Raw genomic sequence first — 12,157 nt, 5'->3', positions numbered from 1 at the left:
ATGTCCTGTATGGACAGGTGGAAGGAACCAAGTCCTCAGCTGGAACACTCGTGTTTGTCCACAGACAGGAAACACAGCAGGAAACTTCCTCACAGAAGTGCAGCTCATGGATAACACACTTCCTGTCAGTCAGAATGAGGCTGCAGCCAAACACAGAAAGGTGTTTTTGTCCAGATGAGCCCAGAGAAGAAACACGAGTGTTCACAGACATCAGAAGCTCAGAGAGGTGAAACATGAGGTTGGAGTCCTCGTCAGCATCCAGAAGAGCTGCTGTGAAACCCTGAGTACTCATGACAGACTCTGATGGCACAAACACATCATGATTCAAACAGAAAGACAAACATGGAGCTCCTGATCCTCCTGCATGAGAACAAGCTGACATGAGCGCTGTGTCTGAGAGTGTCTCCCTGTCACAGTGACAATAACACAGCTGCTGCTCACAGTCATTAAACTGACCTGAGGTCAGCTGTGCTCCTTACATATGAACCATGTGACCTCACATCAGTGCTGTGGATGACTGTAGTCATAGAAGAGTAGAGCTGTAGCAGGTGGTGTGAGGAGGAGGTGGTGTATTCTAGTTAACGCAGTACTGAAACACTCCAGCAGAGGGCGCTGTTAAGTCCTTATTGTAACACAGTTACTGTGTGCAGTTAGACTTCATACATAATCTGCACTTATTTCCATCAGACATGCTGTCAGTAAATGATTGGTTTCTATTGATTCTACTTCCTGTTGACTCGTTTGATGACAGTGAAACAATCACAGCTGATTGTGTGATGATGTAAACTGTCACTGTTACATTCAGTGTGTGTGACATAATGTTAGTGCAGGCTGATAACAGCCTGGTTCTGTTAGAAACACATGAACGTGTCCATAGATCAGTGTGTGTTTAACATGAGAGCTTCAGCCCTGCTGATGTGTTAAATAAAGACATGCAGGAAAACTGATGAGACTCTGAAATAACTCTTTATATTTATAATGGAACTCTGCATCAAAAGAACAACAAAGGATCCCAGACAGGTTTCTGTGAACAAAGACCATTCTGATGTTTCTGTGTTTCTAACACTTTGACATTATTAGTAAACAGACTGCAGTGAGCAGCATTTATAAAGAGCTTCTATATAAAGATATGACAGCTGTTTGACAAGTTTATCACTCTGTGTTTGGACCTGATCAGTCCAGCTGTTTACTTGAAACATGTTCATTTACCTGTTCTGTTATATTCATGTTCTTGTCTCTGTTGAAAACACATTTTAATGTCCCTCAGATTTTTCTCCCAGATGAATAAATATAAAAATGACACAAACTGACTGCAGCTACTTTTTGTCCTTTCTGTCAAAAACCTTCATGTGACTCATGAGAGACACGTTTCAGCTGTTTGTGACAGATCAGAGGCCAACAAGTCATTTATAACACTTTCCATCATTGTTTAAAGTTCTCAGTGTTTCTGTGTTGCTGCGTATAGGATCTCCCAGCATCATCACTGTGCTGTCCAATCATTGTGTGCGAGGTTACCCTTATAGTGCGATGTGTGTTTGCACAAAGAGAAGCATGTGTGTCAAATATAAATAAGCACAGAACAGAAACAGCTGCTCGTTTCTTCTGTTTAGAGTCAAGTTAGTGTTTTGTGTCTTTGTTTGAGGCCTGATGTCGAGCAGAGGTGTGTGTAACTGCACTGCTCTGTTATATGTGTGAAGTGTGTGCTTCTCTTCAGCATCATCTTTGTCACTGCTGATTCCTTTGTGTCATCATGTGTTGAGAAGAGAGAACAGTTATAACGGAGGAGCAAAAGGAAGCCCTGAAATCTGCATCAACAAGGAAGTGTTGGCTCACCAGTGATCCCAGCAGAGCCACTGGTTTGGCTCCAGTTGTTCTAGATTCAATGATGTTGTTGCTACAGATACATGTCAGCATCTTTATTGAATTTAATATGAAGCAGAAATGGTGTCATTAGGAGAAGAAGAGGAGAACAAGTCCGGCGAGGAGGCAGCAGCTCTTAAAGATGAAACAGCAGCTCAGCCCTGAGCTCAGAGAGCTGCACATGAAAAAGCTCCTCAAGCAGATCCTGTCAGAGGTTTGTCATCAACAGGAGGAACTGTTCACATCATAGGATGAAGATGCTGTCAGCTGGATGAAGAAGGTTATTTAATGCAAACGTTCACACTGAAGTCAAATTGTTGTCGTGTTGAACAGATTCATGTACTGATCGTCTCCAGAATGTTAGAAGAGCTTCAATGAATCATTAGAAACAACTTACAGCTGCACAGCTGTGTCAAACACATCTGTGTGTCATTGTGGGATTGTTGTGTTTCTACATGTGACACACGTCTAAAACATGCACACAATCTGAACACAAACAGGGACTCATGTGTTCCCACAGCCAGATGCTGAGAGCCATTTCCTTGTAGTCCTGTGTCTACATACATGAACCATTAGATGTTATTGGAATGATTGTCAGCTCTGATAGTTTCATGTGTGTTTAGCTGGACGCTGTTTGATCCTCGACATGTTTAAAGGTGTCCAGTCCTGAGACACTGGGGCTGGAAACAGCTGTGATGTCATTGGACTGTCACACAGACAGAAGTGCATGAAGTGAGCAGCCGAGGAGCCGCTGATGTTTTGGATTCAACAGCATTTGAAAGGTCGACACAGACACATTTGCACACAGAAAGCTGAATCTGTCATATGCCACAGTGAACTCACTGTTCAGTGTTTTTCAGGAAGCTTCTTAACTGCCTCTGCTGCCAAACAAGCAGCTGATGTCCTTGAGAAGAAGCTGAAGAAGTCTTCAACAACAAATACAGGAAGTGGACTTTCAAATACTAGATTCACTTTAGACTCACAGAGAAATGACTCAACCAGCTGTGTTTGACTATATGAAAGGTCAGTGTGTGTCTGCACACAGACTGTTGTGTTGGACTGTTATTCAGTTGTCTGCTGAATGTTTTCAAATGTCTGCATCTCAGCTGTGATGAGGCTGGGGGTCATGGGAGGCCACCGTAGCAGCCTCTTCAACATCATGACATCATCATAAATGCTGCTGGACCGTCTGATGGGCTGACGGTGAAAAAGCCGTCGGGAAGGAAACAGAAGACATTTCAGAGGCTGCAGCAGATTTCTTTGATTCGGGGCCTTTTTCAGCTTTATTGGACAGAGCAGTGAAGATAAGTGACAGCAAAGCAGAGAGAAAGGGGGCGTGGCCCGGGTCAAAGCCAGGCCAGCTGCTCTCCACCTCGTGGCACATGGTCACCTGCTCATCCTAGTGAGCTCCACCAGCAGCCCTTTCACACACTTTACACTGTCAAACACTGTGTGTGGACCTCAGCTAACAACAGGCTACATTTAAGTCTGGACTACATGCTTTTATATTGTTTTTATTCCATCAGCAGCTCAACATCATGAGCAGCTTTGACATAAAGACATCAAACTCAAGCTGACTTTAAGCTACTTTTAATACAGGGGCTCAAAAACAACAACATCTTTATTATATATCAGGACACAAAGTCATTTCATCTCAAAGGGAAACAGCTTTATTTGGAATAACCAGCACTATCAACTGGTTTGGGATCTCCACCAGTTTCATGTCTTTGCAGCTTCTCCAACAAAGTTCCTGTAAAATCAGCATGTTTGTCTTTATTGGTTTGATAGTGATTGATTATTCAGTCCCAATCTGCTGTCATCTAAAGAACAAAATGATGTTTCTATGAGTCACAAAGCTCCAGATGTTGTCGGCTTCACAAAGAAAACAAAGAACTTAAACACAAAGTGTTTGGAGCCAAAATGTTCCCAAGCTGCTCTTTTTGAAATGGCAGAGGTACAGTGGTGTCTAACAGCACACTGTGGAAGGCAAACATGTTATTGTTGGATGAAACTTCATGAATCCTTTGTAGATTTGAGCTGTTGGAGCCTTTCTTTTCTCTTCAGGTGTACAGATGCTGAGGAGGCAGGTGAAGCAGGTGGAGCTGTTGTGATGCTGGCAGAGGGTGTGTCTTAGTAACTCTGTGAGGCAGAAGTGGATCCAACATTGTGGATGTGTTGATGTTGGAGCCATTAAGAGTCTCTGGCCACACTGTAGGATTTCCCTTTGATCCACTGTGGGGGCATTTTGGAGTCTGTCAGTGAAACTCTTCATGTTTGTGTTTGACTCCAGTTTATAGAAACAGAGAAATGTGTCATGCTTTTGTTCGGCCTCCACAAATACACACATTTGTTCATTGGTTGGACTTTTTGGAAGGAGACACATTGAAAACCATGTTAATAAGATCTTGTTGTTTCCTGTGGATCCGACACAGAGAGTGGACTTCAGACAGAAAGCGTGGAAGAGATTTTAGAGGCCGTGTGTGGCAACAGGAAGTTTCTGTGTGTTTGCTGATCTTACATGTGGAAAACAACACGTGATGTTTGTGAAGTCCTACAATGATCATTGTTCTCACAGCATTTTGAGTGGGAACAGTTCAAACTGGGAGTAGTGGGAGTTATTTACTGATTGAAACAAGCTGAATGTTTCTGTGACGATGAAGATCAGCAGCTCAGCTGATCAATGAACTGACATCTATCAGTCGTTTCATGAGATGAAGTCATCAGCAGACATTTGTTCTGACTGTGTGATGAATGTCAGAACGTCAGGGCTCTGCTTTAGTCACTGCTTGATGATCATTGGCTCATTGTTGAATCCAGGGCCCAGTCTGACCTCTGACCTTTGCTGCAGGTCTTCTGTGTTATCTCCACTTTCATGTCTGATCTTCTGCTGTATCGTCCAAAATAAACATCTGGATCATTTCCAACACTTCAGCAGAGCTTTAGTTTGGGCAGTGCAGCACAAAATAACACATATTGTACTATACTGCCCACTTCCTGATCTTATTGGATCTGTGTGTGAGGTTGGTGAAGGAAACACATGTTTACTGAGTGAGTCGCTGCCATTAGGAACTAGTTTTTATATCACAGCCTGGAAATCACACAGGACCATTTCTGCAAGTGAAAAGTCGTCATTGGAGGAAAATGATTGTATAGTTTGTGCGACTGAAGAATTGTCCCAACTACATGTGCTGCTGACCCTTGACCTTTTCTTTAGGTGCACAGAGGAGTCTGTGGGAACATCCAGAACTGAGGCATCTTGTGTACAAACGTGTTCAGACCAGATGTCAAATGATGTCAGATGTCATCCGTGAATGGATGCAACTGTGGATCGTTCCAATAAAATGAGGCAGTTTTGTAAGTACAAGCCCACTACAACCCATCATCAACATTTTAAATTACATTATACATCTTCACTGATATAAAGCACCACTATTTTAACCTGATTCACTTTTTCCACCCTAACAGTTCATTCCTCAAATCAAACAAGATATTTGACCCTAAAAAAATGCATCAACAAATAATTTTGTAATAAAATATTTATTCTTCAACTTTTACAAGTGAAATCAAACAAGTGTGTTTAAGAGTGAAACCAGAGTGGAAGCTGCTCATATAGAGTCCAACCCAGGCTAAAGTAAGCTGAGTAGAGCAGCACCATCAAAGTGTCGGCTCTCTGAACACGGTGCAAGATCGCCATCTGCAGGACAAAACTAGTTTTTCTCGCCCTCCTCGTCAACATCAAGATGATGTCATCGTACAGCAACTGATTCCCTGTCCGTCTGGAACAAAGCATTTACATTAAAAAAGACATTTACAGAAAATACAAACACCAACAACACATCTCATCATCACATGATATTTTATTATTTATTATATTATATATTTTTATTGTACCATCAACATCAACAAATACCAGCATATTTTCTTTGAGATTGAGTAGAGTGAACCTTTCCCTTGGTTCACTTCCTGCTCGCAGCATCAGCTGACCTCTGACTTCCTGGTTAAGGTCTCTCAGCGTTGACTGGAATATCAAATCGGACTCACACCATGTTCTTGTAATGTGGTCATGTCTGTCCGCTGTTTGAAGAGCATCTCTGGCCTAAACACAATAGGAAGAACAACAACACGGCTAAAAAAACAACAACACATTTCCATATTAGATGAAGGGCACCGTAACTGGAAATGGTAACATTCATCTGATGCTGCTTTGGATTTATCTTCTGTTTTAGACCAACTTTGATCACTTCGAGCCATCTTAAGTCCGTTTGTTCTAACTTCTCACTAACATCTCGTATGATTTCAGATCCCTGCTGTTCCCCAGCTGCCCTGTAGGTTTGTGCTTTGACCTCCAGAGGGCGACAAATCAGCACAGACAGAGAGCTCCATTCAAACTTTGCTGCCATCAGGAATAATTCTTCAAATATAATCATCAGTGTTTGAGCAGTTATGATATCAGGGACAATCTAGACATGTGTGACAATACTGAACATGTCACATGACACACCTCAAACATCATGTGATCCACTCTCAGTCTGCACTTTCATTCATGACTTCAACAGGTTGAAATGAGCTTTGAAGAAACATTCAGTGAAATAAATCTTTCATGGATTCATGTGAGCAGCAGATGAACTTTACAAAGAATCAGTGGATTTATCTTCTGTTTTAGACCAACTTTGATCACTTCGAGCCATCTTAAGTCCGTTTGTTCTTCTCACTCACTAACGTCTCGTATGATTTCAGATCCCTGCTGTTCCCCAGCTGCCCTGTAGGTGGCCTCAGTGTGTCTCACACCATTTACAGATGATTACAGGTCGTTTACAGTTCAAACAGGTCCAACATAAGAAATATGTAGAAAATATCCTGCTATAACAGTTTGGGTCAAAGTGCAGATGTTCCAGATGTTCTGAGTCTGTCTGTGTTTCATGTTAACATGTAGATGTTGGACCAAAGTGAAGCTTTTTGATGTGACAGCAGGAATGTGAAGTGTAACTCTGAGCTGTAGGAAATGAAACTAAACGGACTTTTTCTCCTTTATTTATAGGAAAGTGTAGGAGAGCAACAGATGAACAAGCGTTACTGTAACAGGAAACATCAGAGGACCTGTATGTTCATCATCATCACTGTTTCCTTGTTCTGTCACAAACACACAACACTTCCTGCTCTCTCTCTGATGGATCTGATTGGCTGTTTCATTCACAGGAGGTCAGGGCGTCACACAAACAGCTTTAACTGCACAACGACACACTTTAAATCATCTGCAGACAAACCTGTGTGTTTGATTTATGAAGAAATAATAAAGACGTGTGTACAGCTGTCCATGAAGCAGCTTCTCACACAAACTCTGACACTTCAGCCACTTTAATTCCTGCAAAGCTGCGTAATAAAGAGCTGTGACTGCTATGAGCTGCTGATGATGACTGCATGAAGCTCTCAGCTGAAGCTTCTTCTTTCATTTATTTTAATGTTAATGTCGCCTTTTTAAGTCTGTGTGAGGATTTTAATGACACACATTAAAGGAGCTTCTTTGATTAGAACCAAATTCATGTTGATTTTCAGCCTGAAATGATAAAAACTTTAATAATTCTGTTTATAATCATCAACCTGGAGACTAATGAAAAGTATAATAGTGAAAAAAAGCCTTTATTATTTGAGTAATGCCTGAATCTGCTCAGAGACGGAGACAACACAGAGGTGTTGATGACAGTTTGACATTAACTGAATTAAAAACAAAGTGCTCTTATTGTGAAAATCTGCCTCCTACTTCTTTAAATCATTTTTATGTATTTTTTAACCTCACAGTGAAACATTGAGGCATTAATCTGACACAGTTTGATCAGCAGCTGTGTTTTCACTGACGTTTCACTTTGATTTGTTCAGACTGAGCAGAGAGGATCGGTTCTCTGTGTGCGCACTGCTGAGAAACACAAGCTCATTTCTGCTGTTTCATGAAAAGTGTTATGGAGGAACAAGAAGTTCAGCCTCTAAACTCTCAGCGTGAGGACTGAGTGAAGAGTTTCAGAGCAGAGAGTTTTGGCTCACAGCTTTTAGCGTCTACACAAAGAGACGATTACGCACTTGATCTGAGAACATCTCCACCTCCTACAAACAAACTCTCCTACGAGCAGCTGTCACAACCACAACAGGCAGAAGACTGGATCCTGCTGCAGGTTAATGATTGATCTAAAGGCAGCTGACCTTTGAGCAGGAACTTGTGAGTCTTTTATTGTGTTTAATGCTCACAGTGCTGAAGCCTGCAGACACACCCACATCATATTATTTGTTCTCAGGGTTGTTCGGCGTGGTGGAGTGGGAACAGAAACTTTCTGCAGGTTAATTATTGATCAAACTAAAGTCATATTAAGGAGCTACTGGCACGGAGTCAGAGCAGAGCTCAGAAATCTGAAATATATCAAAGTATATTAAAGTTAGAGTTTAGAGAACACTGTTTGGTTAGCTGCCTCAAAGGCAGATGACTCTCAATATCACAAGATCAGGTGAAATTTCAGACCAAGGGAAAATCACTGGGATTATCTGTGAAGAGGCAGAAAAGCATAGACCTCGTCTACCTTATAGACATTTTGAAAAGGTAAGAGTGAATCTGTCTTCATTCATCTACATGGAAACATAAAACCAAAAAACAAACCAATACAACAAAATCACACCCAGTAGGGCTGGGCGATATAAACAATAAACGACAGAATCGATTACATTTGGTCAACGATAGAGATTTTGACTATACCGCTCTATCGCGACAGCGCATGTGATGATGTCATCAAACTGCACCTGTTTTGGTCGAAAGCATCGCAGCGGTTAAAACCATTATCCTCTGCAATTATGCTGGGTGACAGTCACAGCAAAGAGATGAAGCACTTTTGAAACGCGGGGAAAGCCAAAAACTGCGCTTCCTCCACTTCCGTAACATTGATTCAATAATGTTGAATTCTCTGCAGCTGCTCTATTCCCATGTTGTGGCAGTATATTAATAACTAGCCTCGTGTTGTGGATGAATGATCTCAGTTGTTCTCGTGACTGAAGTTTGGCCCGTGTACAGCATCCTGCTATGCAACTGCATTTGTCCCTGACCACCAGAATCACTCACGTTAACTTTTATCGAGTGGAAAAAGAGTTGGGGTTCATCCTCCAGCTTCACTGTGCTAATGTTATGCTAACATAGCTGTGTCGCTAGCAATCACGTAGCACAACATTATATACCAGGTAGTCCAACTTCAGTAACCCTGCAAACGCCACTGCTGTTTAGTTTTCTGTCTTCATTTATGTTGGAAGTGGTAGCAGAGCTGTTTGAATTAGTTTCAAAAATCTCAGTCAGAACATGGTATGAAATGTTTAGGTGTAAACTAGCGCGCTAACTTCCTGTTAACTCCGTTAAATTTAATAAATTCTGTTTTCATGGATATTAAACTTAATTGTTACATCTGCTAAAGCAGCAACGCTGATGATTTTATTAAAGATGAAAGAATTTAGACCGTTTTTAACTCTCAGTGTTCGTTTGACTTTGGGACCTGAAGCTGTCGGAGTTTTGGACCCAGATTACTCCGTGAAGCTCCTCACTACGGCAGCCGTAATGCTCTGACGATCCATCAAGCAGTGCGGCTTACCAAAGTTGTGCTAAAACATTTTTAACAGATTTCTGCAGCCAAAATCGGTTCGAGGTCACGAAGCACAACCAGAATTCATACATAAGGCACACTCTTGATTTTTGAGAAAATTAAAGGATTGTAAGTCTGCCTTATAGTGTGGAAAATACGTTATACAGAAGAAAAGAATATATCGCGATATATATCGTTACCGCACATGCTTCAAATTATACCGCGATATGGATTTTAGGCCATATTGCCCAGCCCTAACTCCCAATTTATTTACAACATTTGAAACATACAGTGTAGCTCCGTCAAAACACTCCAAGGCCAAGTGAAAGTGCTGAGAGGGAAAAGATCATGATTAATGATTTATTTAAACTCATAACTGGGTGCAGCAGCTGAACTTTGACCTGTGAGATGCAGCTTAAGCTTCTTTTATGGTTCAGTGTTTAATGTGTAAACTGTTTATCACTGCAGAGACGCCTACAGGCTATCTACTGTTCAAAAGTGAATTGTTATACACAGTGCAGCAGCTGACCGTTGACCTGTGAGCTTCAGCCTCTTTGCTGGTGTGAAGTGTTTAATGTGACGCAGTCTGCAGACACAGACGACTGCTGACGGAGAAGAAGCAGAGGATTTTCTGTTTCTACACAGACCTGGTCCAGACAGCAGAGAGCTGCAGAGTGAAGACGTTCATTGGAAGAAGCTGAGTAAGTTCAACGTCCTCTTAGAATCCTGGATCAGGAAGTGAATATTTGGTGTTTAAATAAGGTTTCTGTCTTTGACTCAGTCTGCTGTCACTTTTTAGAGAGAAAAGGAGATTTTAGATTAACTGGTGTTCCTGCTGCTCCAGCATTAAAGCACAGTATAGGTGACTGCGCTGATGCCTGTTTATAATTTCACCAAAGCTAATAAACTGTTGGCTAAATTTTCTTGTTTTCAGATGTAAACAGAGGTGAGAGGAGCAGATAATAAGGATTAAATATTATGCTGAATAACTAAATTCTGCTAGTCTGTGACGTAACTCCCAGCAGCATCGCCTCATTTCTTTGACCTTGACCTAGCTAAGCTAACATGAGTTAGCTTAGCTAGCAGAGCAGCTATCTCTGCTGTCTGTCATGTGACCGAGTCAAGTGTGTGTAGTAGACTTGTTAGCATAGCTAGCAGGCTGAAAGAAGCTAGCAAACTGTGTGAACACTTTGTAAGAGGTGAGCAGTAAAAAGAAGGATAAGGAGCTCCTCCAAATGCTGATAATGCACTTAACCTGAATTTACTGCTTGTTACATTATATGTGATGTTCAGTCAAAAACAATTACTTAAATTAACATTATTATTAGTAGTAGTATTAGTATTAGTATTTGTTTATTATTCATGACATGGCTCCCTACTGTAGTGGTTTGAACAACTGATCTGTGGTTATTGTGTCCCTGCAAATTCAACAATGCGCCTCAATGCAAAGCATCAAACAAATATTTTTATTATCAAGTCCTACTGGATGAATCACCGTAGCTCTGACAGTGAAGCACACTCATTTTTATTGGTAGTCACCTTGTAAGCAATGTTCCCTCTAAGCTGCGCACTGTTGGCACGGTCTCTGCGCAGAGAAAATCTGTATTGAGCACACAAAAAGAATTCTAACCTGAATTGAAATTAAAGTAAATATGTGCCGGTGTTTTAGCAAAGCGGCTGATGTGGCGTGAAGCCACGTTAATGACAACGTGTACAACCATTGGAGATGTGAGCAGGACAGACGGAACAACTGACAGGAAAAGTGTGGACTTTATACCAGTTTTTAAATTGTGTTGATCGACCACGTAAAACCAGAGTTATGATAAAATATCTGCAATGTTTGGTTTTCTTCCTGAATACTGTCGTTGTTTATATTTACTGCAGGAAGAAACGGTAAAAACTGCGTTTTATAAGGAAAACGCTCGAAAGCCTGTGAGCAAAAACAATACCAACCCCCAGCCTTTCCTATTGGTCGAAAAATGTACCATGTCGACCAATCAAAACATGGCATTTAGTTGTTAAGAAACGGAGTGACGGCGGTGTTTTGAGATGTGAGAGATTTGAGACGTTTAGAGCAAATCTTGTGTAGTTAGTGTGTAGTTAGTGTGTAGTGTAGTCAATAGTGTTGTTGTGTGTGTCAGAACAATGAGGCGACTGCTGAGTGTTACAGGTGTTACAGCAGTGACACATCTGCTGCTGTCAGGCCTGCAGGTATCAGGCTGTTGTTCTCCTTCATCTCATAGTGGACAGAAATTATTTTTTGGAGCGGCACAAATAATTTGTGTGGCATCAGATTTGATGCAGAACAGCTGATTGTTCTGTAAATAGTTTGAAATGTTTATTTAAAAAAAACACCTTGGCTGTAGTTTTTTGCAGTAAACAGCTGCAAAAAACTCTGTTTGCAAAACTCAGTTACTTTTTTGAAGAAGTAACTATATAATTAACTGCCCAACATTGGTCATTATTTACTGTATGTTGCAGACAGAGTTACAGACTCTCTCCCAGACCACAGACTCATAATACAAGTCAGAGCTTTATTTAAAGAAAGTTGTGTTTTCAAAATTGAAGTTCAAGTTATTTTTCCTTCCAATAGTGTTAACATGCTACAGGTCATGAACAAGATTTTCTTTTTTAACTTTCATTGTAAGTGGGCTAAAGCAGTTAATTAAAAGTAGTTTAACAGAAATGTAAAC

At 41.0% G+C, this 12,157-nt stretch overlaps 1 long non-coding RNA gene across 1 annotated transcript in view; it reads right to left on the bottom strand.

Annotated features, from left to right (window-relative positions):
• LOC146679796 (uncharacterized) overlaps window positions 1-12,157 on the bottom strand; it is a 188,780-nt gene that overhangs the window by 36,244 nt on the left and 140,379 nt on the right. The window lies entirely within an intron of this gene.

Source organism: Copadichromis virginalis, unplaced genomic scaffold, assembly GCF_057382275.1.
Source record: "Copadichromis virginalis isolate Kocher_CV1m ecotype Utaka unplaced genomic scaffold, C_Virginalis_male_GT1.1 unmapped_scaffold_1, whole genome shotgun sequence".
Taxonomy (NCBI): domain Eukaryota; kingdom Metazoa; phylum Chordata; class Actinopteri; order Cichliformes; family Cichlidae; genus Copadichromis; species Copadichromis virginalis.
This window is presented reverse-complemented; position numbering and strand designations above follow the sequence as displayed.